The sequence below is a fragment of the Nicotiana tomentosiformis genome, chromosome 3 (assembly GCF_000390325.3).
Source record: "Nicotiana tomentosiformis chromosome 3, ASM39032v3, whole genome shotgun sequence".
In the NCBI taxonomy this organism is placed as follows: Eukaryota; Viridiplantae; Streptophyta; class Magnoliopsida; order Solanales; family Solanaceae; genus Nicotiana; species Nicotiana tomentosiformis.
In genome coordinates this window covers 76,481,269-76,487,268 of record NC_090814.1, presented here as the reverse complement: position 1 = coordinate 76,487,268, position 6,000 = coordinate 76,481,269, and positions in this window count along the sequence as shown.

Sequence of the window (6,000 nt, the reverse complement as noted above, 5' to 3'; positions counted from 1 at the left end):
TTAAATGGCCTCATGGAACAATATGATAAGAAATTATTGCAGATACAAAGGCAAGAGACAACTATTCACAACTTGGAGGTTCAAGCTAATAAACTAATTGAACTTTGTAAAGTGCAACAAGCTTACATTGTGGATAATAGCCACGAAGAGCATGAATGGGCTACAGAAATTGCCATTATAATGGAGGAGTTGAGAGTAGAATTTGACCAAACCAACCAACTAGAATTTGATGATGCCGATGTTGTAGAAGAGATACTAGAGTCAAGCAAGGACATTGAAGATACATATTTAGTTAACTCTAGTGTCATTAGTGTTGAGGATGTAGACAGTCCCAATGTTCATGTAGTTGAACGCATTGGTCCACACTTCAAGTATTTTTCCACATTGTGTTTGGATGATGATATAGAAATAGAGTCATCCAAGCCACTTGAGGAGTCAAGGAATGAGGAACAAGGCGCCTACATTCTGAAATGCTTCTTGCCAGAAAGTCGGGAATACACATCTCATCTAAAGGCCAAGAAGTGCAGAATACTACATTGTTTTATTAGGCCAGTCAGATTCATTCCACCACCCCAGGAGCATGATCATAGAGAAGAATCAAAACTTGGGGTCCAATTCATATGTTCAAAGTGGAGGCAGAAAGTGATTCGTGTCGTGCCGCGACGTTAAATCAAGCGCTTGTTGGGAGGAAACCCAGCTTTACTGCTTTATTTTATTTTTTATTTTTATTTATTATTTTTGTACTGTCGATTTTTTCTTTTCTAGGAGAATGGAAAGCAAAGCTATTGGAAGGATGCAACAGCAAACCAGATGGTTGGAACTAAGTGTGAGGTACCCGCACGAAGGACCAAGCCTGGGAGAAGTCTGAGTACCTCATGAGTTGCTAGTGCTTCGGTCTTTGGCCTACCAGGGAGTCTCTTTTACCCTCTTATTAGTTATGGTGTGCATTGGGGATAATACACAATTTTAAGTGTGGGATGAGGAGATTGTCTAGGTGACTTTCTATGCTATTTTAATTATGTTAGTTTAATTATTTTTTTTTTAGAGAATAGAAATAGAAAAGATTGGACTTTTCCTGATGATGGATCTATTAGACAATTTAATTAAGGGATTTAAGTCAAAAGAAAAAAGACAAAAAGATTTTATTTTGTTAGGTAGTCTAGCAATTCCCCCTTGGTTTTTCTTTGTACCGCGGTTCTTTTTCAAGGGTTTTGTTTGAAGCGGGTGTAGTTAGTTTTATTTTTTTTTAGGAATAGGAACCATTGTGCCATGAATTGAATTGAAGCAATATCTCTTAGCTTTGTTATGCCTTGAGAATAGTTAGTACTATGGTTGTGACGCTTAGGCTCGGGTTTTGACTCTCGCAAATGTACCTTAAATCGTAGATTCCTAATTTGCTTAACTGTTTTGACTGGAATGTCGCGATGAAACTAATCCTGAGTGAGTTATGTGCCATGTATGTGTGAGGTTTTGTATGTCTTCTATGCATTGCATTTGATGTCTACAACTTACCCCGTGTGTTTGCAAAGCGAGATAGTAGTATTGTTCAGTCTAGGAAATGATATAGGCGTTTCTTTGTTAAGCCAGATATATAAAGTTTACCCACCTAAATGTTATGTATCGTAGTTAACCCAGTTGAGCTTATAATCCTTTTTCTTTGGTAACCACATTACAAGCCGTACCCCTTTGTTTTAATCGATCATATATTTGAACCTTTTCACCTCTCATGAGCACTTGAATTGTTATGAAATTTGTAAAAGTTAAAGTTTGGGGTGGTTGGTTCGAATTTTGTGTGGAACTAATGAAATAAGGAGAAGTGTGAACTGTTTTGAAAAAGTATGAGCCACTTGAATTGAAAAAGAAAGAAAAAAAATCAGCTATATTGCTGTGAAAAATATTCCTTGATAGTGGTGACTCTTGATGTAATTGTACTTAAAGAAATATGAAGTTAATATAAATTGAAGTGAAGGTGGAATGTTTGGTTTGGCATAAGTATGGGATGTGTATTAAAGTATATGTATTGAAGTGCTTAAGGGAGGTGTAGTCACTCATATCCAAATGTATCCTACCCGACCCGCAGCCTACATTACAACCAATGAAAGTCCTATTTGATCTTAGACTTAATGAACTCAATTAGTAGAGTATTACACTACGGGCAAGCCTATGGTGCATCTTTTGTAGCATATGAATGTTATTTCTGAGAGCGAATGAATTCTTCCTATCTTGAGTTCCTACGGTCTTAAAATTTATTGTGTGTGGAAATAATCTCTTTGATTGGGTGAGGGCACATGATTCATAAAGAAAAGGTAATGTTGTTGACATCCATGTCAGAGTAAGTAAGTGAATTGTGAATAAGGCATGATATTTGTTAGTCGAATCTTGAGGCGAGGATGTCACACTTGTGTGCTTAAACTATTTCAAAAATTCTTGGTGTAATGAGTTAGGAGAATTGCTTAATAACGCAGTATCAATAAGTGCAGTTTGATTGCTTGAAGACGAGCAATGTTTAAGTGTGGGGTATTGATGTGTGGCTATAATTCCATAGTTTCGTACATTATGTGCCTTGCATTTTACATGCTTTAATAATAAATTACACTTTATTTGTGCATAATGGAGTCTATTTTATGTGTAGGTGAATTGGATATGAAAGTAGAGCAAAATGGATACTTAAACGTTGAAAGTGTGCTCGAGAACAGTGAAAAGGAGAGACCTGGCGAGGCCAGCCTATGGCCAGGCTGGACCAGGCTTTAGCATGGCGAGGCCAACCTAAGGCCAGGCTGGACCAGGCTTTAGCCTGGCGAGGCCAGCCTAAGGCCAGGCTGAACCAGGCTTTAGCCTGGCGAGGCCAGCCAAATTCCAGGCGTTAGGCTGGCGATGCCAGGCCTGAGGCCAAGTCCAATCCGACTTTTGAAGACTTAATTCGTTCCGGGTTTGACTAAGACTCGGCCCACACGTTTAGGGTTTCTTCTACACATATAAATAGACCTAAAACACCACTTGGAGGGTTTTTTCAGCAGCCACATTTTTGGGCAGCTAGAGGCAAGGAGAGCTAGTGGAATCACCTCTTGGGAGTTAGAATCATCTCTTTCTATATCTTTTCATCTTTACTCTGTATTTTAATTATGAAAAATATTTGTGATATTGTTACTGTGTATGAGTAGCTAACTTCCTAATCTAGGGTTTTGATGGAATCTACTGAAGGATGATTTTCTTGTTATGTTAATATAGATTTGTCGTAGTATTTTCTCTATTTGTTCAACTATATTATTCTTGTAGTTGATTGAAGGGCCCTCAATTAGCTGTGCCTATTTAGTATGTATTACTCGAGAGAGAATGCATATTTAGGTAGTTGTTGAACAACATCACTCCTAAACGTATATGAGGGATCAATACAGAGGTTTAAAGGTGGGTTTAGGGATAACGAAACCTTGGTGCTATCTGAGTGAACTGTGCTTAATGCTAGCTAGCGTAATTAGGGAGAATATGTCTGGTAAATTGTGATAATTACTCGGGAGAGAGTTACGACAGTTAGAGTGCTCATGAGCGGTAGAGAAAATTTAGGCAAATTTATAGGAAATATAGCGGAAAGGATTCCGACAATTGGGGAAATCATCCATCTAGACCTCCTTAGTCTAGTCTAGCATTTTATTCATGTTAGTTGATAATTTTACTGCTTTGTAATATTTGCTAGTTAATTAGTAAAAATAAAAATCAAAAATTACTTGAACTTGTGTTTCTTTGCTATATTGAGCAGCTGTAGCTAAGCCTTAGTTCTCTGTGGGATTCGACTCCGGACTTGTAAACCAGATTATATTTGCAACGACCGCTTAGTCCTTTTTATAAGGCATAGTTGGGCGTGATCAAATTTTGGCGCCGTTGCCAGGGAACTAACGGTGTAGATGTAGGTGTACATATCGCTAGGTTGCAAGTTTGAATTTTTTTTTTCTTTCTTGTATTTGATTTTTATTTATTTTTGTTTTACTTGTTGATTTTAGAAACATGGCATCTTGGAATTATGACAGTTTTGATGTTGGTAATTCTACTATTGATCCTCCTTATGCATATTGTGGAGGAAACCACCCATGGAAAAATTATCAAAATATTCCTGAGAGTGAGTTATGTGCACCAACTCAATCTTATGTGTGGAATGTGTGTGATATGTGTGGTGGTCAAGATGGTCACTTTCATGATTGTGCTTATATATCTTATCCTCCCCCAACCCCTTACTTTGATGGTTCTACATTTTCATGTGAAGTGAATAAGAACAAAGAATCTTGGGAAGCTGACCTGAAGGAGATCAAAGATATGTTAAAGGGCCTCATGGAACAATATGATGAGAAATTACTGCAGATACAAAGGCAAGAGACAATTATTAACAACTTGGAGGTTCAAGCTAATAAACTAATTGAACCTTGTAAAGTGCAACAAGCTTACATTGTGGATAATAGCCACGAAGAGCATGAATGGGCTACAGAAATTGCCATTATAATGGAGGAGTTGAGAGTAGAATTTGACCAAACCAACCAACTAGAATTTGATGATGCCGATGTTGTAGAAGAGATACTAGAGTCAAGCAAGGACATTGAAGATACATATTTAGTTAACTCTAGTGTCATTAGTGTTGAGGATGTAGACAGTCCCAATGTTCATGTAGTTGAACGCATTGGTCCACACTTCAAGTATTTTTCCACATTGTGTTTGGATGATGATATAGAAATAGAGTCATCCAAGCCACTTGAGGAGTCAAGGAATGAGGATCAAGGCGCCTACATTCTGAAATGCTTCTTGCCAGAAAGTCGGGAATACACATCTCATCTAAAGGCCAAGAAGTGCAGAATACTACATTGTTTTATTAGGCCAGTCAGATTCATTCCACCACGCTAGGAGCATGATCATAGAGCAGAATCAAAACTTGGGGTCCAATTCATATGTTCAAAGTGGAGGTAGAAATTGATTAGTGTCGTGCCGCGATGTTAAATCAAGCGCTTGTTGGGAGGAAACCCACCTTTACTGCTTTATTTTATTTTTTATTTTTATTTTTTATTTTTGTAGTGTCGATTTTTGCTTTTCTAGGAGCATGGAAAGCAAAGCTATTGGAAGGATGTAACAGCAAACCAGATGGTTGGAACTAAGTGTGAGGTACCCGCACGAAGGACCAAGCCTGGGAGAAGTCTGAGTACCCCATGAGTTGCTAGTGCTTCGGCCTTAACCTACCAGGGAATCTCTTTTACCCTCTTATTAGTTATGGTGTGCATTGGGGATAATACATAATTTTAAGTGTGGGATGAGGAGATTGTCTAGGTGACTCTATGCTATTTTAATTATGTTAGTTTAATTAATTTTCTTTCTAGAGAATAGAAATAGAAAAGATTGGACTTTTCCTGATGATGGATCTATTAGACAATTTTGTTGAGGGATTTAAGTCAAAAGGAAAAAGACAAAAAGATTTTATTTTGTTAGGTGGTGTAGCAATTCCCCCTTGATTTTTCTTTATACCGCGGTTCTTTTTCAAGGGTTTTGTTTGAACCGGGTGTAGTTAGTTTTTTTTTATAGGAATAGGAACCATTGTGCCATGAATTGAATTGAAGCAATATCTCTTAGCTTTGTTATGCCTTGAGAATAGTTAGTACTATGGTTGTGATGCTTAGGCTCGGGTTTTGACTCTCGCATAAGTACCTTAAATCATAGATTCCTAATTTGCTTAACTGTTTTGACTGGAATGTCGCGATGAAACCAATCCTGAGTGAGTTATGTGCCATGTATGTGTGAGGTTTTGTATGTATTCTATGCATTGCATTTGATGTCTAGAACTTGCCCCGTGTGTTTGCAAAGCGAGATAGTAGTATTGTTCAGTCTAGGAAGTGATATATGCGTTTCTTTGTTAAGCCATATATATAAAGTTTACCCACCTAAATGTTATGTATCGTAGTTAACCCTGTTGAGCTTATAATCCTGTTTCTTTGGTAACCACATTACAAGCCTTATCCCTTTGTTTTAATC